The following is a 19,490-nucleotide window of genomic DNA, read 5'->3' as shown; positions in this document are numbered from 1 at the left end:
AACCAGAGGTAGCAGTTTTGCAGAAGAGAATTTATCCGCGTTGCTGAGACCAAAAAAAAAGAAAGAACCCATTTCTTAGCACCCGGCCCAAGTTCTGAAGGACTAACAGTGGAGTTTTCCATCTGCAGAATATACCGAATGACCAGAGGTGGCAGTGTTGCAGAAGAGAATTTCTCTGCGTTGCTGAGACCAAAAAAACATAAAAGAACCTATTCCTCAGCACTCGGCCTTCCGTTATCCATTTACATGGTAAGCCAAACTCGCATTGAATACTTTTGCTTGTCAATAAATACATTCCAAGTATCCGAGAGCCCTCAGGACCTATTTTGTGGGGTCTTTGGCATAATTATAATTTTTGTTGAAACTGTAGCAATATGTTTGATGTTTCAGTGATCGTGATACTTTATCTAAGACTTTGTCTCCAAGGCTGACCCAGCCTGCGTTAGATACCTGTGCTAACAATGGCATCAGAGGACATTACTGTCTTTAAGGCTGGAATGAGTTGCCATAGGTGAGGGCGATTGAGGTTCTTTCTCATGGATTGAAACTCATTTAACCTGTTTCCCTGCACTCTGTATATGGGACTCTGATTCTCCAGATGGATTGCTGTTTAGTATACTCTGCCTCCTGTAGCTCCATCCCACTTTCAAAAGGAGCCCAATGTTTTCGGTTTTTCAGAGTACTTTCCATTACACCTCCTACTTGCCTTGCTGTCATAATTACAGATATTTACCTAGTGCATAATTGCTGATGTCTCCTTTTCCTGTGTGTCCTCATCACCCAGGGCGATTGGTCAAGTGGTGCCTGACATCATAAAGCTAGAGCAGAATGTCATCTGACATGTTGGTAGTCGGTTGCCTAGCAAGCGCTAGGATACATTTATCATGGTATTGAAATGGGTAGCAGGGTAAACAGGATGCCCAGCTGAAGACCTGGATGGTGAGATGAAAGAAGCTAGAGCATTATTGGAGACTTGTCCATTTGTTTGAAGGTGTGGTTAATCACCATGTTCTCAACTTCTCTATAGCGTATCTGATTGGAATGTACTAAGATGAACATGTTAATCTGATGTTCATAGTTTTTATTATTCCCACTAACTGTAGCGTAAACCTTTCTCCCTCATCTCAAAAGATCCCTTAATTACTATTGGTGTATCATACCTTAAACGAATTGCACTGAGAAGGGGACGCCGTCACTTGGCTGGCAATTGAAACTTTTTATCTACGTCCTGATATAGCTGCTAGAGTTGTGTAGAGAGTTGTAGCAAATGAGGCATAGGATTGAGAGCGATATTCTAGGTCAAACATTAAAACTGAGATTTACATTTTGAGTAAGCTGTGGATTTTCACACTATTACGGTCTCCACAGTACTGATTACTAACGCTTAGAAAACCCATTTTCTTTTGCATTGCATTAGTTTGAAAATATTCAAGTACAATGGACTAACAGTGGACTTTTCCATCTGCAGAATGTCCCGAATAACCAGAGGTGGCAGTGTTGCAGAAGAGAATTTCTCTTCGTTGCTGAGACCAAAAAAAAAAAAAAAAGAACCCATTCCTCAGCACCCTGCCCAAGTTCTGATGGACTAACAAAGGACTTTTCCATCTCCAAAATGTCCTGAATAACCAGAGGTGGCAGTGTTGCAGAAGAGAATTTCTCTGCGTTACTGAGACCAAAGAAAAAACCAAGAACCCATTTCCAAGCACTCGGCCCAAGTTCTGATGGACTAACAGTGGACTTTTGCATCTGCGGAATATACCGAATGACCAGAGGCGGCAGTGTTGCAGAGGAGAGAAGAGAATTTCTATGAGTTACTGAGACCAAAGAGAAAACCAAAAACCCATTTCTAAGTACTCGGCCCAAGTTCTGATGGACTAACAGTGGAATTTTCCATTTGCAATATGTCCTGCATAACCAGAGGTGGCAGTGTTGCAGAAGAGAATTTATCCGTGTTGCTGAGACCAAAAAAAAAAAAAAAGAACCCATTTCTCAGCACCCGGCCCAAGTTCTGAAGGACTAACAGTGGAGTTTTCCATCGTCAGAATGTCCCAAATAACCAGAGGTGACAGTGTTGCAGAAGAGAATTTCTATGCATTACTGAGACCAAAGAGAAAACCAGAAACCCATTTCTAAGCACTCGGCCCAAGTTCTGATGGACTAACAGTGGAATTTTCCATTTGCAATATGTCCCGCATAACCAGAGGTGGCAGCGTTGCAGAAGAGAATTTCTATGCGTTACTGAGACCAAAGAGAAAACCAAAAACCCATTTCTCAGCACCCGGCCCAAGTTCTGAAGGACTAACAGTGGAGTTTTCCATCGGCAGAATGTCCCAAATAACCAGAGGTGACAGTGTTGCAGAAGAGAATTTATATGCGTTACTGAGACCAAAGAGAAAACCAGAAACCCATTTCTAAGCACTCGGCCCAAGTTCTGATGGACTAACAGTGGAATTTTCCATTTGCAATATGTCCCGCATAACCAGAGGTGGCAGCGTTGCAGAAGAGAATTTCTATGAGTTACTGAGACCAAAGAGAAAACCAAAAACCCATTTCTAAGTACTCGGCCCAAGTTCTGATGGACTAACAGTGGAATTTTCCATTTGCAATATGTCCTGCATAACCAGAGGTGGCAGTGTTGCAGAAGAGAATTTATCCGTGTTGCTGAGACCAAAAAAAAAAAAAAAGAACCCATTTCTCAGCACCCGGCCCAAGTTCTGAAGGACTAACAGTGGAGTTTTCCATCGTCAGAATGTCCCAAATAACCAGAGGTGACAGTGTTGCAGAAGAGAATTTCTATGCATTACTGAGACCAAAGAGAAAACCAGAAACCCATTTCTAAGCACTCGGCCCAAGTTCTGATGGACTAACAGTGGAATTTTCCATTTGCAATATGTCCCGCATAACCAGAGGTGGCAGCGTTGCAGAAGAGAATTTCTATGCGTTACTGAGACCAAAGAGAAAACCAAAAACCCATTTCTCAGCACCCGGCCCAAGTTCTGAAGGACTAACAGTGGAGTTTTCCATCGGCAGAATGTCCCAAATAACCAGAGGTGACAGTGTTGCAGAAGAGAATTTATATGCGTTACTGAGACCAAAGAGAAAACCAGAAACCCATTTCTAAGCACTCGGCCCAAGTTCTGATGGACTAACAGTGGAATTTTCCATTTGCAATATGTCCCGCATAACCAGAGGTGGCAGCGTTGCAGAAGAGAATTTCTATGCGTTACTGAGACCAAAGAGAAAACCAAAAACCCATTTCTCAGCACCCGGCCCAAGTTCTGAAGGACTAACAGTGGAGTTTTCCATCGGCAGAATGTCCCAAATAACCAGAGGTGACAGTGTTGCAGAAGAGAATTTCTATGCGTTACTGAGACCAAAGAGAAAACCAGAAACCCATTTCTAAGCACTCGGCCCAAGTTCTGATGGACTAACAGTGGAATTTTCCATTTGCAATATGTCCCGCATAACCAGAGGTGGCAGCGTTGCAGAAGAGAATTTCTATGCGTTACTGAGACCAAAGAGAAAACCAAAAACCCATTTCTCAGCACCCGGCCCAAGTTCTGAAGGACTAACAGTGGAGTTTTCCATCGGCAGAATATACCGAATGACCAGAGGTGGCAGTGTTGTAGAAGAAAATTTCTCTGCGTTGCTGAGACCCAAAATAAAATAAGAACCTATTCCTCAGCACTCGGCCTTCCGTTATCCATTTACATGGTAAGTCAAACTCACATTGAATACTTTTGCTTGTCAATAAATACATTCCAAGTATCCGAGAGCCCTCAGTACCTATTTAGTGGGGTCTTTGGCATAATTATAATTTTTGTTGAGACTGTAGCAATATGTTTGATGTTTCAGTGATCGTGATACTTTATCTAAGACTTTGTCTCCAAGGCTGACACAGCCTGCGTTGGATACCTGTGCTAACAATGGCATCAGAGGACATTACTGTCTTTAAGGCTGGAATGAGTTGCCATAGGTGAGGGCGATTGAGGTTCTTTCTCATGGATTGAAACTCATTTAACCTGTTTCCCTGCACTCTGTATATGGGACTCTGATTCTCCAGATGGATTGCTGTTTAGTATACTCTGCCTCCTGTAGCTCCATCCCACTTTCAAAAGGAGCCCAATGTTTTTGGTTTTTCAGAGTACTTTCCATTACACCTCCTACTTGCCTTGCTGTCATAATTACAGATATTTACCTAGTGCATAATTGCTGATGTCTCCTTTTCCTGTTTTTCCTCATCACCCAGGGCGATTGGTCAAGTGGTGCCTGACATCATAAAGCTAGAGCAGAATGTCATCTGACATGTTTGTAGTCGGTTGCCTAGCAAGCGCTAGGATACATTTATCATGGTATTGAAATGGGTAGCAGGGTAAACAGGATGCCCAGCTGAAGACCTGGATGGTGAGATGAAAGAAGCTAGAGAATTATTGGAGACTTGTCCATTTGTTTGAAGGTGTGGTTAATCACCATGTTCTCAACTTCTCTATAGCGTATCTGATTAGAATGTACTAAGATGAACATGTTAATCTGATGTTCATAGTATTTATTATTCCCACTAACTGTAGCGTAAACCTTTCTCCCTCATCTCAAAAGATCCCTTAATTACTATTGGTGTATCATGCCTTAAAAGAATTGCTCTGAGAAGGGGACGCCGTCACTTGGCTGGCAATTGCAACTTTTTATCTACGTCCTGATATAGCTGCTAGAGTTGTGTAGAGAGTTGTAGCAAATGAGGCATAGGATTGAGAGCTATATTCTAGGTCAAACATTAAAACTGAGATTTACATTTGGAGTAAGCTGTGGATTTTCACAATATTACGGTCTCCACAGTACTGATTACTAAAGCTTGGAAAACCCATTTTCTATTGCATTGTATTAGTTTGAAAATATTCAAGTACTAATGGACTAACAGTGGAGTTTTCCATCTGCAGAATATACCGAATGACCAGAGGTGGCAGTGTTGCAGAAGAGAAATTCTCTGCGTTGCTGAGACAAAAAAAAAGAACCCATTCCTCAGCCCCCGGCCCAAGTTCTGATGGACTAACAGTTGACTTTTCCATCGGCAGAATGTCCCAAATAACCAGAGGTGGCAGTGTTGCAGAAGAGAATTTCTCTGCGTTGCTGAGACCAAAAAAAAAAAAAACCATTTCTCAGCACCCGGCCCAAGTTCTGATGGACTAACAGTGGACTTTTCTATCTGCAGAATGTCCCGAATGACCAGAGGTGGCAGTGTTACAGAGAAGAGATTTTTTCTCTGTGTTGCTGAGACAAAAAAAAACAAAAACCCATTTCTAAGCACTCGGCCCAAGTTCTGATGGACTAACAGTGGAATTTTCCATTTGCAATATGTCCCGCATAACCAGAGGTGGCAGTGTTGCAGAAGAGAATTTATCTGTGTTGCTGAGACCAAAAAAAAAAAAGAACCCATTTCTTAGCACTCGGCCGAAGTTCTGAAGGACTAACAGTGGAGTTTTCCATCTGCAGAATATACCGAATGACCAGAGGTGGCAGTGTTGCAGAAGAGAATTTCTCTGCGTTGCTGAGACCAAAAAAAAAAAAAGAACCTATTCCTCAGCACTCGGCCTTCCGTTATCCATTTACATGGTAAGTCAAACTCACATTGAATACTTTTGCTTGTCAATAAATACATTCCAAGTATCCGAGAGCCCTCAGTACCTATTTAGTGGGGCCTTTGGCATAATTATATTTTTTGTTGAGACTGTAGCAATATGTTTGATGTTTCAGTGATCGTGATACTTTATCTAAGACTTTGTCTCCAAGACTGACACAGCCTGCGTTAGATACCTGTGCTAACAATGGCATCAGAGGACATTACTGTCTTTAAGGCTGGAATGAGTTGCCATAGGTGAGGGCGATTGAGGTTCTTTCTCATGGATTGAAACTCATTTAACCTGTTTCCCTGCACTCTGTATATGGGACTCTGATTCTCCAGATGGATTGCTGTTTAGTATACTCTGCCTCCTGTAGCTCCATCCCACTTTCAAAAGGAGCCCAATGTTTTTGGTTTTTCAGAGTACTTTCCATTACACCTCCTACTTGCCTTGCTGTCATAATTACAGATATTTACCTAGTGCATAGTTGCTGATGTTTTTTTTCCTGTGTGTCCTCGTCACCCAGGGCGATTGGTCAAGTGGTGCCTGACATCATAAAGCTAGAGCAGAATGTCATCTGACATGTTGGTAGTCGGTTGCCTAGCAAGCGCTAGGATACATTTATCATGGTATTGAAATGGTTATCAGGGTAAACAGGATGCCCAGCTGAAGACCTGGATGGTGAGATGAAAGAAGCTAGAGCATTATTGGGGACTTGTCCATTTGTTTGAAGGTGTGGTTAATCACAATGTTCTCAACTACTCTATAGCGTATCTGATTAGAATGTACTAAGATGAACATGTTAATCTGATGTTCATAGTATTTATTATTCCCACTAACTGTAGCGTAAACCTTTCTCCCTCATCTCAAAAGATCCCTTAATTACTATTGGTGTATCATGCCTTAATAGAATTGCTCTGAGAAGGGGACGCCGTCACTTGGCTGGCAATTGCAACTTTTTATCTACGTCCTGATATAGCTGCTAGAGTTGTTTAGAGAGTTGTAGCAAATGAGGCATAGGATTGAGAGCTATATTCTAGGTCAAACATTAAAACTGAGATTTACATTTGGAGTAAGCTGTGGATTTTCACAATATTACGGTCTCCACAGTACTGATTACTATAGCTTAGAAAACCCATTTTCTATTGCATTGCATTAGTTTGAAAATATTCAAGTACTAATGGACTAACAGTGGACTTTTCCATCTGCAGAATATACAGAATGACCAGAGGTGGCAGTGTTACAGAGAAGAGAATTTTTCTCTGCGTTGCTGAGACCAAAAAAAAAACAAGAACCCAGTTCTAAGCACTTGGCCCAAGTTCTGATGAACCAACAGTGGAATTTTCCATTTGCAATATGTCCCGCATAACCAGAGGTGGCAGTGTTGCTGAACAGAATTTATCCGTGTTGCTGAGACCAAAAAACCCCAAAAAGAACCCATTTCTCAGCACCCGGCCGAAGTTCTGAAGGACTAACAGTGGAGTTTTCCATCTGCAGAATATACCGAATGACCAGAGGTGGCAGTGTTGCAGAAGAGAATTTCTCTGCGTTGCTGAGACCAAAAAAAAAAAAAAGAACCTATTCCTCAGCACTCGGCCTTCCGTTATCCATTTACATGGTAAGTCAAACTCACATTGAATACTTTTGCTTGTCAATAAATACATTCCAAGTATCCGAGAGCCCTCAGGACCTATTTAGTGGGGCCTTTGGCATAATTATATTTTTTGTTGAGACTGTAGCAATATGTTTGATGTTTCAGTGATCGTGATACTTTATCTAAGACTTTGTCTCCAAGACTGACACAGCCTGCATTAGATACCTGTGCTAACAATGGCATCAGAGGACATTACTGTCTTTAAGGCTGGAATGAGTTGCCATAGGTGAGGGCAATTGAGGTTCTTTCTCATGGATTGAAACTCATTTAACCTGTTTCCCTGCACTCTGTATATGGGACTCTGATTCTCCAGATGGATTGCTGTTTAGTATACTCTGCCTCCTTTAGCTCCATCCCACTTTCAAAAGGAGCCCAATGTTTTCGGTTTTTCAGAGTACTTTCCATTACACCTCCGACTTGCCTTGCTGTCATAATTACAGATATTTACCTAGTGCATAATTGCTGATGTCTCCTTTTCCTGTGTGTCCTCATCACCCAGGGCGATTGGTCAAGTGGTGCCTGACATCATAAAGCTAGAGCAGAATGTCATCTGACATGTTGGTAGTCGGTTGCCTAGCAAGCGCTAGGATACATTTATCATGGTATTGAAATGGTTATCAGGGTAAACAGGATGCCCAGCTGAAGACCTGGATGGTGAGATGAAAGAAGCTAGAGCATTATTGGAGACTTGTCCATTTGTTTGAAGGTGTGGTTAATCACAATGTTCTCAACTACTCTATAGCGTATCTGATTGGAATGTACTAAGATGAACATGTTAATCTGATGTTCATAGTTTTTATTATTCCCACTAACTGTAGCGTAAACCTTTCTCCCTCATCTCAAAAGATCCCTTAATTACTATTGGTGTATCATGCCTTAAAAGAATTGCTCTGAGAAGGGGACGCCGTCACTTGGCTGGCAATTGCAACTTTTTATCTACGTCCTGATATAGCTGCTAGAGTTGTGTAGAGAGTTGTAGCAAATGAGGCATAGGATTGAGAGCTATATTCTAGGTCAAACATTAAAACTGAGATTTACATTTGGAGTAAGCTGTGGATTTTCACAATATTACGGTCTCCACAGTATTGATTACGAACGCTTGGAAAACCCATTTTCTATTGCATTGCATTAGTTTGAAAATATTCAAGTACTAATGGACTAACAGTGGACTTTTCCATCTGCAGAATATACAGAATGACCAGAGGTGGCAGTGTTGCAGAAGAGAAATTCTCTGCGTTGCTGAGACAAAAAAAAAGAACCCATTCCTCAGCCCCCGGCCCAAGTTCTGATGGACTAACAGTTGACTTTTCCATCGGCAGAATGTCCCAAATAACCAGAGGTGGCAGTGTTGCAGAAGAGAATTTCTCTGCGTTGCTGAGACCAAAAAAAAAAAAAAAACATTTCTCAGCACCCGGCCCAAGTTCTGATGGACTAACAGTGGACTTTTCTATCTGCAGAATGTCCCGAATAACCAGAGGTGGCAGTGTTACAGAGAAGAGATTTTTTCTCTGTGTTGCTGAGACAAAAAAAAAACAAAAACCCATTTCTAAGCACTCGGCCCAAGTTCTGATGGACTAACAGTGGAATTTTCCATTTGCAATATGTCCCGCATAACCAGAGGTGGCAGTGTTGCAGAAGAGAATTTATCTGTGTTGCTGAGACCAAAAAAAAAAAAGAACCCATTTCTTAGCACCCGGCCCAAGTTCTGAAGGACTAACAGTGGAGTTTTCCATCTGCAGAATATACCGAATGACCAGAGGTGGCAGTGTTGCAGAAGAAAATTTCTCTGCGTTGCTGAGACAAAAAAAAAGAACCCATTCCTCAGCCCCCGGCCCAAGTTCTGATGGACTAACAGTTGACTTTTCCATCGGCAGAATGTCCCAAATAACCAGAGGTGGCAGTGTTGCAGAAGAGAATTTCTCTGCGTTGCTGAGACCAAAAAAAAAAAAAAACCATTTCTCAGCACCCGGCCCAAGTTCTGATGGACTAACAGTGGACTTTTCTATCTGCAGAATGTCCCGAATAACCAGAGGTGGCAGTGTTGCAGAAGAGAATTTCTCTGCGTTGCTGAGACCAAAAAAAAAAAAAAGAACCCATTCCTCAGCACCCGGCCCAAGTTATGATGGACTAACAGTGGAATTTTCCATTTGCAATATGTCCCGCATAACCAGAGGTGGCAGTGTTGCAGAAGAGAATTTATCCGTGTTGCTGAGACCAAAAAAAAAAAAGAACCCATTTCTTAGCACCCGGCCCAAGTTCTGAAGGACTAACAGTGGAGTTTTCCATCTGCAGAATATACCGAATGACCAGAGGTGGCAGTGTTGCAGAAGAAAATTTCTCTGCGTTGCTGAGACCCAAAAAAAAACAAGAACCTTTGGCATAATTATATTTTTTGTTGAGACTGTAGCAATATGTTTGATGTTTCAGTGATCGTGATACATTATCCAAGACTTTGCCTCCAAGGCTGACCCAGCCTGCGTTAGATACCTGTGCTAACAATGGCATCAGAGGACATTACTGTCTTTAAGGCTGGAATGAGTTGCCATAGGTGAGGGCGATTGAGTTTCTTTCTCATGGATTGAAACTCATTTAACCTGTTTCCCTGCACTCTGTATATGGGACTCTGATTCTCCAGATGGATTGCTGTTTAGTATACTCTGCCTCCTGTAGCTCCATCCCACTTTCAAAAGGAGCCCAATGTTTTTGGTTTTTCAGAGTACTTTCCATTACACCTCCTACTTGCCTTGCTGTCATAATTACAGATATTTACCTAGTGCATAATTGCTGATGTTTTTTTTCCTGTGTGTCCTCGTCACCCAGGGCGATTGGTCAAGTGGTGCCTGACATCATAAAGCTAGAGCAGAATGTCATCTGACATGTTGGTAGTCGGTTGCCTAGCAAGCGCTAGGATACATTTATCATGGTATTGAAATGGTTATCAGGGTAAACAGGATGCCCAGCTGAAGACCTGGATGGTGAGATGAAAGAAGCTAGAGCATTATTGGAGACTTGTCCATTTGTTTGAAGGTGTGGTTAATCACAATGTTCTCAACTACTCTATAGCGTATCTGATTGGAATGTACTAAGATGAACATGTTAATCTGATGTTCATAGTTTTTATTATTCCCACTAACTGTAGCGTAAACCTTTCTCCCTCATCACAAAAGATCCCTTAATTACTATTGGTGTATCATGCCTTAAAAGAATTAAAACTGAGATTTACATTTTGAGTAACCTGTGGATTTGCACAATATTACGGTCTCCACAGTATTGATTACTAACGCTTAGAAAACCCATTTTCTATTGCATTGTATTAGTTTGAAAATATTCAAGTACTAATGGACTAACAGTGGGCTTTTCCATCTGCACAATATACTGAATGACCAGAGTTGGCAGTGTTGCAGAACAGAATTTCTCTGTGTTGCTGAGACCAAAAAAAAGAACTCATTCCTCAGCACTCGGCCCAAGTTCTAATGGACTAACAGTGGACTTTTCCATCTGCATAATATCCCGAATGACCAGAGGTGGCAGTGTTGCAGAACAGAATTTCTCTGCGTTGCTGAGACCCAAAAAAAAAACCATTCCTAAGCAATCTGCCCAAGTTCTAATGAACTAACAGTGGACTTTTCCATCTGCAGAATATACCGTATGACCAGAGGTGGCAGTGATCACATCATGTTGCCCTGTGTTTTGTTGATTTTATCAGGGGTTTTAATTAAAATCCATGTCTGGTATTAATATACCATTTGATGTTTCTTCTTTATTAATGTTTCAAAGATGTTTGGTTGTGGAAACAGTGTGCCAAAAAAGGTTAGTTTCTGTAGTGGTTCTGCTTTCTGGTGCAGAATTGTTCACAGAAGAAACTGACATATGTGCGCCGAAGAGGACTTGTAGGGCTCCACTGACGGCATATCCAGTGATGACATCATCGCGGAGCCGTACGACAACACCCCCGGCGTGCAGAGGTACTGCTGAAACTTTTTTTGTTCCAGGCTGGCACCAGCGGAGAATTCAAAGTTAAGGTATCTGTGGCTAGACTGTGTCTCTGTAGAAGTTACTTGCATTCTGTAATGCTATATCTGGCAATTAGCTAACACCCGATTGGCACATTTAATTTACTAATAAAGCGGTACTCCGTGTACCCAGGACCTGTAAATTAAATGCCTCCAGCACTGATTTTGCCACCCACGTAAATAGTTGCCATGGCAGGCTTGAGACATGTTTAAAAAGACTGTAATTTCAACCTAGAAAAATAAACCTTTTTCCCGGTTTAGACCTTCCTTGTTAAGATACGTCTGTCACTCCTAAGGTAGGGCCTAAAGACTCACAATGTACCCTGACTATATTTAAAAAGTGGGACAAGTATTTTTAAGTTTTACATGTCCTGGTAGTGAAACTTCCTAATTTCTTTTTACTACTGAGGCCTTATTCTCCCATTGGATAACACTGTTTTACCTTATTACACTTAATAAGCGCTAACTTTTGATAAGGAATTGGTGGAAAGGTCGTGTTTGGACTCAAATGAATTGTAATTTACAATCCGCTTTAATGGGACAGTCAGATTTTTAATTATGATTTTTATAAAGGCACTTTGAGAAAGTTGCCATTTTCCTGCCCTGATGTTTCTATTCATTGTTTTTGTTAGAGCCAGACAGTGAACAATAGGGAACAAGGTGTTAGCAGAATGGCTGGGGGTATAGAGAGCTGTTTCCTGCCCTAATTCATTTTAAGGCTTGCCACCAACACACACACAAATGAACTCAACACTAGTCTTTTGTCACCACATACTTCTTTAAGCATTGAAAAGGGAATGGAAGAACATTCCAGAACCAGATGTCAGGGTTATAGGGGATCCCTCCAATATAAAGGCTGGCATGAGGTTTAAACATTGCAGTCCTTCTGTAATGTCCACAGGTCCAGGAATGTACTGAAGAGTGGCTCAGGAGGTTCGTTGTTCCCCAGAGGACTGCCCTGCTGCTTCCGACCTGCTTTGCTCTCTGAGAAAGAAGACTGGGTCTGCTCTCTTCACCTCAAGCAGGATAACTCCAAGGGTCAGTTGGCTGACCTCTTGTTCTGAGCTACAGGAACGCAACAAGCTCCAGAGGCCTCCCTGCAACTGCCCAGATGGCTTGCTTTAACTGGGTCTGCCTGAACCCTGCTGGCCTTATCTAAAGTTAGTCCCTGATCTCCAAGAGGTGCCTCCCCAGATCCTGGACCCTTGGCAGACATCAGAGGACACTCCTCTACAAGAAAAGGAAAAATCTTGAAGTTATGGACTCTTTTTTTCACCAGACTTTGAGAAGAAAGCTTTTTCGGTTGGACTAACCTGGTTCCTATATCTGAAATGTGTTTCACCATGGTCTGCCTGAACTTGCGGTCATTCAGTGCGAAAGTCACAATTGGTACTTTGTTCTTTTAGGCACTATACACGCCTAAAACTTCAAAGTTGCATATCCCTGGTTCTATTGATTTGGTTTTTGTCATCTTAGAGTACATTTTAATAAATAAAGTTAGCCCATTTTTCAAAATTGGTTTGAGATTTTTCTTGTGTTGTGCTTTTACTTTATTACTGTTTGTGCAAAATATTCCTGCAGCACACAGTGCTTGGAAGTTAAGCTGTTCTGCTTTTGTGCCAAGCTACCGAGAGTTAAGCACAGGTTAATTTAGTGACTTTCATGGTGTAGGAGAGTAGGGACTGCTTTCTATGTGTACCCAGGGCATACGTGTACCCTAGGCCTACCAGGGGCTGCAGCATGTATTATGCCACCCCTGGCCTGGCCTTCCATTATGACACAACTGGCTGATCACTCAGCTGGGGCAAGGTCGTGTAATCACCCCTTGCTTAGGTGTAGTATTCCTATACCTACCTTATATATAGACACATGTGTACCTATCAGCCACTCCTATGGCAGGCCTTAACAATCCTGGAGGCAGAGTGCTTGGTAACATGTGAGATGGTGCTCTAGCATGAGCTGAGCCTGTCTGCAGCTTTCGGAACCATGTCCTTATAGCTGTTCTATGATATCACCTACCATATACTCTTAAAGTGCCTTATAATCCTCGCGGTTATGGTAACTATGGTTTGGCTTTATCAAAACATGTCGTGTAAGGTGTCTAACACTTTGGAATAATACCCCCATACCATTTCTGGCAATGAGGATATTATTCCTCCCTTCTAGAGGGAGAAGACATGTTGAAACCTACTTACCCGGTTAAAGTTAACCAGAGCCCCAGCATCACAAAATGGATGCTGCTGCCACAGACACAAGTCTGACCTCCTGCTGCTGGGCGTCCTTCCAGCGAAGGAGGCTTGGACAATAGGTTTCCTGCCTTGGGAGGTGCTAGCACCACCCCAGACATGCCTTAGTGTATTGGGGCAGGGAGGGATGAAAGAAACTAGACACTGCCTGGGGCACACAAGGTGTCCCATGCATAGTCCAGTTCAAACCGGCGCTGGGGCACTCCAGCCCCAGCTCTGGCGCGAAACTGGACAAAGGAAAGGGGGTGTAACCACTCCCCTTCCTGGTCCCACCCATAGGAGGGACCTTGCAGGTAGCCCAGCCCACTAGCCCAGTATATCAGTAGGTAGCTGAGCCCTGCTAAATTAGATTATCCTGAATCTGCAACTTGAACAGAAACTCTGGTCCTTCGACATTCGACCTCAGGAGGAAGACTGAAGAATCTCCCTTGTGGCCAAGGAATGACCACCCTGGGCAACCAGGCACCATCCAGCGACCGCTGCTTGCTTTGCGACTAATCCTACGAGGGACGACTGCAGAGACTGACCAGCGCCGTGACTTCCAGACACCTCTGAACCAGATCCACATCGACAGCAAGCTGAGACCCGTGGAGGCGACGAGGGACGTGGGACGGGCGACTTGGGAAAAGTGGCTAATAACTGACTAGCGCGACCTCTGAGGCTTCCTCGAGGCTGTGCTTGGGGAATTGAGAAGCCCCAATCCCGAGCACCATCTGCAAAGAAGACCTTTGGTAGTATAGTGTAGCCCCAGCGATTCCCTAGGCCGATCCTGTGTTTGTGACAGTGGTTCTTATACCACTTACTTAGTATATGTTTTGCGTGGCCCCTAGGGCCTGACTGTATTACTTACCTGTGTGACTTATGTATGATTAAATAAGACTGTGTTGTACTTACCTCGAATCTCATAAAGAGTGCTGAGGGTATTTTGACTAGAATAAATACATTCTATTTTTCTATATATCTGTTGTGGTGTCCTTTCATTTGGTATTCAAGGGATTACAAATGGTATAACAGCTGGCTTCACATGCCATACAGAGTTTAGCCTAAGACTGCTCTTGTCCATGCTACCACTAGGATAGCTGGTCTATAAGGTTGACTTTACAACCAATCACCATAAGGGTTGTTTGGACTGATACAAGGTGTACACTAGAATTAGTGACATCATATATCAGGCCAACTTCTCACATTGGTGAGCAGCAGTTGGGATCTGAGCTTGCTGTTGTAATACCATTGTAATCTTGAGATACTAAATTGAAAGATCACACAGATATTGTTAGGTACATATAACATAGATTATAAATACTTAAGTCCTACTGGACTTAGTTGTTGTAGGTTGAAGGGCCTAGCACACCCTGACTACAACTACTAGAGAGGTTTAGTAGAAACAACTAGTGTAGGTAGGTGCACACACCACACCCTCGCTAGATCATGTCCCTGAGAGGAGATCAAGATGATACTCTCTCAGGGGAGGGCCTTCCTAGAAAGATAGCCTCCAGATATGATACCCTAACTTTTCAGGAGATGAGACGATTGTGTACCTCCAGAAAGTTAAAACAGGGTGCAAACCCTACCCTCATCTATCTAGTGGAGCTCCTAGAAGAATATGATATTCAGAAAGCCTCCCAAGATGGTACCCTCAGTACCAATGAGGGCCTACCCTCTACAGGAGATTCCCCTCACCATACTGATACTGATACAGATGAGTCAGAGGAGACTTCAGAAGAAGAGGCAGAAAGCCAGGTTAAAGTAGGAAGACTTAGCCAGGCTAACTTAAGCCTACATGGGAGTCTGAATGGGGTCCCCCCATTCAGACCCTCAGGTGGACTTAAGCAGAGAAGCAGGAGAGGAAGAGCCCCTTCCAGGGAATCAATTCACTCCATGTCTCTAATAGCTCCCATGCCTCTTCTCACAGGGGAATGACTTCCCCCCAGAGAAAAGAGCATCAGGCCAGAATGAGGGAAGCCAATCTGAGGATTGAAAGGGAAGAACTTGCCCTTGCCAAAGAGAAGCTTGCTCTGGCAGCAATATCCCTAAGGATAGAGACAGGACCTATGATAATAGAAACCTGAGCAAGATTGTCCCTCCCTACAAGTGTGGGGATGACATCCACAAATAGATAACTGCTTTGGAGAGAGCCTGCAAAGTACAGCAGGTACCCCAAAGTCAGTGGGCAGCTATCTTGTGGCTTTCCTTCTCTGAGAAAGGTATAGACAAGCTCCTCACAGTTAGTGATGAGGATGCTGACAATTACACTGTCCTGAAGAGTGCTCTGATTGATGGGTTTGGCCTAACCACTGAACAATACAGGTTGTTGTTCAGGGATACCCAGAAGACACAGACTCAGGACTGGACTGACTTTGTAGATTGTGCCACTGAGGCTTTGGAAGGCTGGTTATTGGGTAGTAAGGTTAAGGACTATACAGGATTGTATAATTTGATCATGAGAGAACAAATCCTTAATAACTGTCAAAACCAGCTGCTGCATCAACACTTGATTGACTCTGACCTAACTTCTCCCCAGGAATTGGGAAATAAGGCAGATAGGTGGGTCAGGACTAGAGTTAAGCAGAAAAGCCAGAACCAGGGCAGTGATCAGAAAAAGGCAGACCAGAAGGGTAATGATCAGAAACAAAAAGACCAGAGGTCTTCACCAGGCCCCCAAAAGGCTCAGGGGGAGGGTGGTCCCAAAAAGGATAAAAAGAAAGATGGCCAAAAAAAACCATGGTGCAACTATTGTAAATCAAACTCACATTGGTTTAGTGAGTGCACCAAAAAGGATAAGCCCCCAGCCACCATTGCCCCTAAGGCAACTGTACCCCCTAGTCCAGCTGTAAGTGGTGGTTCCCAGCAAAAGGGTGTAGTAGGGTTAACCCTGGGAACTGAGGAGGATTCTGGCCTAGTCAGGATACCCACTCAGGCTGTTCTGATCTGTGATGGGGACATAGCTTTGTCCTCTACTGTGGGTCCCAGTAACCTGGGCAAGTACAGACAGAGTCCTTTTATCAATAATAGAATGGCTCAGGCCTACAGGGACACTGGGGCTAGTGTCACCATGGTGACACCTGCCTTTGTGGACCCTGGACAGATCATGCTAGGTGAGAATTACCTAGTGACCAACGCTAGCAATACCACTACCTCCCATAGTGTGGCAATTGTTAACTTCTCCTGGAGAGGGGTAACTGGCCTCAAGAAAGTTGTGGTAAGTTCAGACCTTCCTGTAGAGTGTCTGTTGGGAAATGACCTTGAAACTTCAGTGTGGTCTGAAGTGGAGCATAGGACCCATGAAGAAATGCTGGGGATAGATGCACATGTCCTTGCTGTGACCAGGTCACAGGCCAAAAAGTGTAACACTGAACAGGTGCTGGATCCTGGGACAATGGACCAGACACAACCCAAGAGAAAGAGCAGTAGGGTAAAGGCTGTGCCTTCCCCCCTGCCTCAGGTGGTGGATCAGCCCTCACAGGAGGATGATTCTGAGAGCCCTGAAGGAACTGTCCTAGAAGAACTGGAACCTGATCAGGTTGAGTTTCTTGGGACAGAGGGACCTTCAGGGGCAGATCTGAGGCAGGCTCAATTAGACTGTCCTTCTCTTGAACCCCTCAGACAGCAGGCTGCTGCTGAGGCTGCAGGGAATGCTCAAGGTACCCATAGAGTGTATTGGGATGAAGGGCTGCTGTACTCAGAGGCTAGAGACCCCAAGCCTGGTGCATCCAGGAGGTTGGTCATACCATTGAGTTTCAGAGGCTTCCTTCTTACCTTGGCCCATGATATTCCCCTTGCAGGGCACTTAGGCCAGAACAAGACTTGGGACAGACTTGTCCCTCACTTTCACTGGCCTTATATGTCAGAAGATACAAAGGAGTTTTGTCGCTCCTGTGTCACCTGCCAAGCCAGTGGCAAATCAGGTGGCACCACAAAGGCCCCCCTCATACCACTACCTGTGGTGGGGGTTCCCTTTGAGAGAGTGGGGATAGACATTGTAGGACCAATGGGACCCCCAAACAGCATCTGGGCACAGATTCATACTGGTGATAGTGGACCATGCCACCAGGTATCCAGAAGCTATACCCCTAAGGACCACAACAGCTCCTGTTGTGGCAAGAGCCCTACTTGGAGTCTTCTCCAGAGTGGGTTTTCCAAAGGAGGTTGTGTCTGACAGAGGTGCCAACTTCATGTCAGGATATTTGACTGCAATGTGGAAGGAGTGTGGTGTAAACTACAAATTCACTACCCCCTATTACCCACAATGCAATGGGCTTGTTGAAAGGTTCAACAAGACCCTAAAAGGGATGATAAAAGGGTTACCAAACAAGCTTAGGCGAAGATGGGACATCTTTTACCCTGCCTTCTGTTTGCTTACAGAGAGGTCCCACAAAAGGGGGTTGGCTACAGCCCTTTTGAGCTTTTGTTTGGGCATCCTGTAAGAGAACCCCTATGTTTAGTAAGGGAAGGATGGGAGAGACCTCTCAGACAACCCAAACTTGATATAGTGGATTATGTACTTGGTCTCCGCTCCAGGATGGCAGAGTGCATGAAGAAGGCTTCTAAAAACCTTGAGGCAAGCCAAGAACTCCAAAAAGCTTGGCATGACCAAAAGGCTGTACTGACTGTGTACCAGCCAGGGCAGAAAGTGTGGGTGTTGGAGCCAGTGGCCCCAGCAGCACTCCAAGACAAATGGTCTGGACCCCACACTATTGTTGAGCAAAAGGGAGAAGTCACCTACTTGGTGGACCTTGGGACTCCCAGAAGCCCCCACAGGGTGCTTCATGTCAACAGATTGAAGGCATATGTTGACAGGGCAGACATGGGCTTACTCATGGCTACAGATGAGGGGCAGGAGGAAGAGAGTGACCCTCTCCCAGACCTGTTGACTCAGAACCCTGATGATGGTTCAGTTGATGGTGTGGTCTTTTCTGACAGCCTCACTAACCATCAGCAACAGGACTGCAGACAAGTTCTGCAAGCCTACAGACATATGTTCTCTCTGACCCCAAGTCAGACAAACTGGTGCACCCATGAGGTGGACACTGGTGACAGTCTGCCTGGGAAGAGTAAAATCTACAAGCAACCTGACCATGTCAGGGACTGCATAAAAGTTGAGGTACAAAAGATGTTGGAGCTGGAAGTCATTGAACCTTCAGAGAGCCCTTGGGCTGGTCCTGTAGTTCTTGTGCCAAAACCTCACACCCAAGATGGTAAGAGAGAGATGAGGTTTTGCGTGGATTACAGAGGTCTCAATGCTGTCACTAGGACAGATGCCCACCCAATACCTAGGGCAGATGAGCTCATTGACAGATTGGCAGCTGCCAAGTTTTTGAGCACATTTGACCTCACAGCTGGCTACTGGCAAATCAGGCTAGCTGAAAGTGCAAAAGCCAAAACTGCTTTCTCGACCCCAGGAGGACATTATCAATTTGTGTTAATGCCCTTTGGTTTGAAGAATGCACCTGCCACTTTCCAAAGTTTGGTGAATCAAGTCCTTACAGGCCTGGATGACTACTGTGCAGCTTATCTTGATGATATTGCTGTCTTTAGCTCCACCTGGGAGGATCACCTGGTCCACCTGAGGAATGTTTTAGAGGCCCTGCAAAAGGCAGGCCTCACTATCAAGGCCACTAAGTGACAGATAGGGCAGAGCAAGGTTGTGTACCTGGGCCACCTAGTTGGTGGGGGTCAGGTTCAACCACTGGAGAGCAAGATCCAGACCATAAAGGTCTGGACTCCTCCAACTACCCAGACTCAGGTCAGAGCTTTCTTGGGCCTGACTGGGTACTACAGAAAGTTTGTTAAGAATTATGGGTCCATTGTGATACCACTTAACGACTTGACCTCTAAGAAAATGCCAATGAAAGTTCAGTGGACAGTAAGCTGTCAAAAAGCATTTGATGACCTGAAGCAGGCCATGTGCAGTGCACCTATTCTGAAAAGTCCAGACTAATCCAAAGAGTTTATTGTCCAGACA

At 44.0% G+C, this 19,490-nt stretch overlaps 1 long non-coding RNA gene across 2 annotated transcripts in view; it reads left to right on the top strand.

Annotated features, from left to right (window-relative positions):
* LOC146773113 (uncharacterized) overlaps window positions 1-19,490 on the top strand; it is a 315,939-nt gene that overhangs the window by 52,826 nt on the left and 243,623 nt on the right. Inside the window, exon 1 of one of the 2 annotated variants that reach the window (XR_014972200.1) lies at window positions 6,836-7,233. The exons of the other annotated variant lie outside the window; for it this stretch is intronic. This is a non-coding gene — a long non-coding RNA (uncharacterized LOC146773113). Of the gene's footprint in view, window positions 1-6,835; window positions 7,234-19,490 lie in introns of those variants that run through there. 2 annotated transcript variants of the gene reach the window in all.

The sequence above is a fragment of the Triturus cristatus genome, chromosome 12 (assembly GCF_964204655.1).
Source record: "Triturus cristatus chromosome 12, aTriCri1.1, whole genome shotgun sequence".
In the NCBI taxonomy this organism is placed as follows: domain Eukaryota; kingdom Metazoa; phylum Chordata; class Amphibia; order Caudata; family Salamandridae; genus Triturus; species Triturus cristatus.
This window is presented reverse-complemented; position numbering and strand designations above follow the sequence as displayed.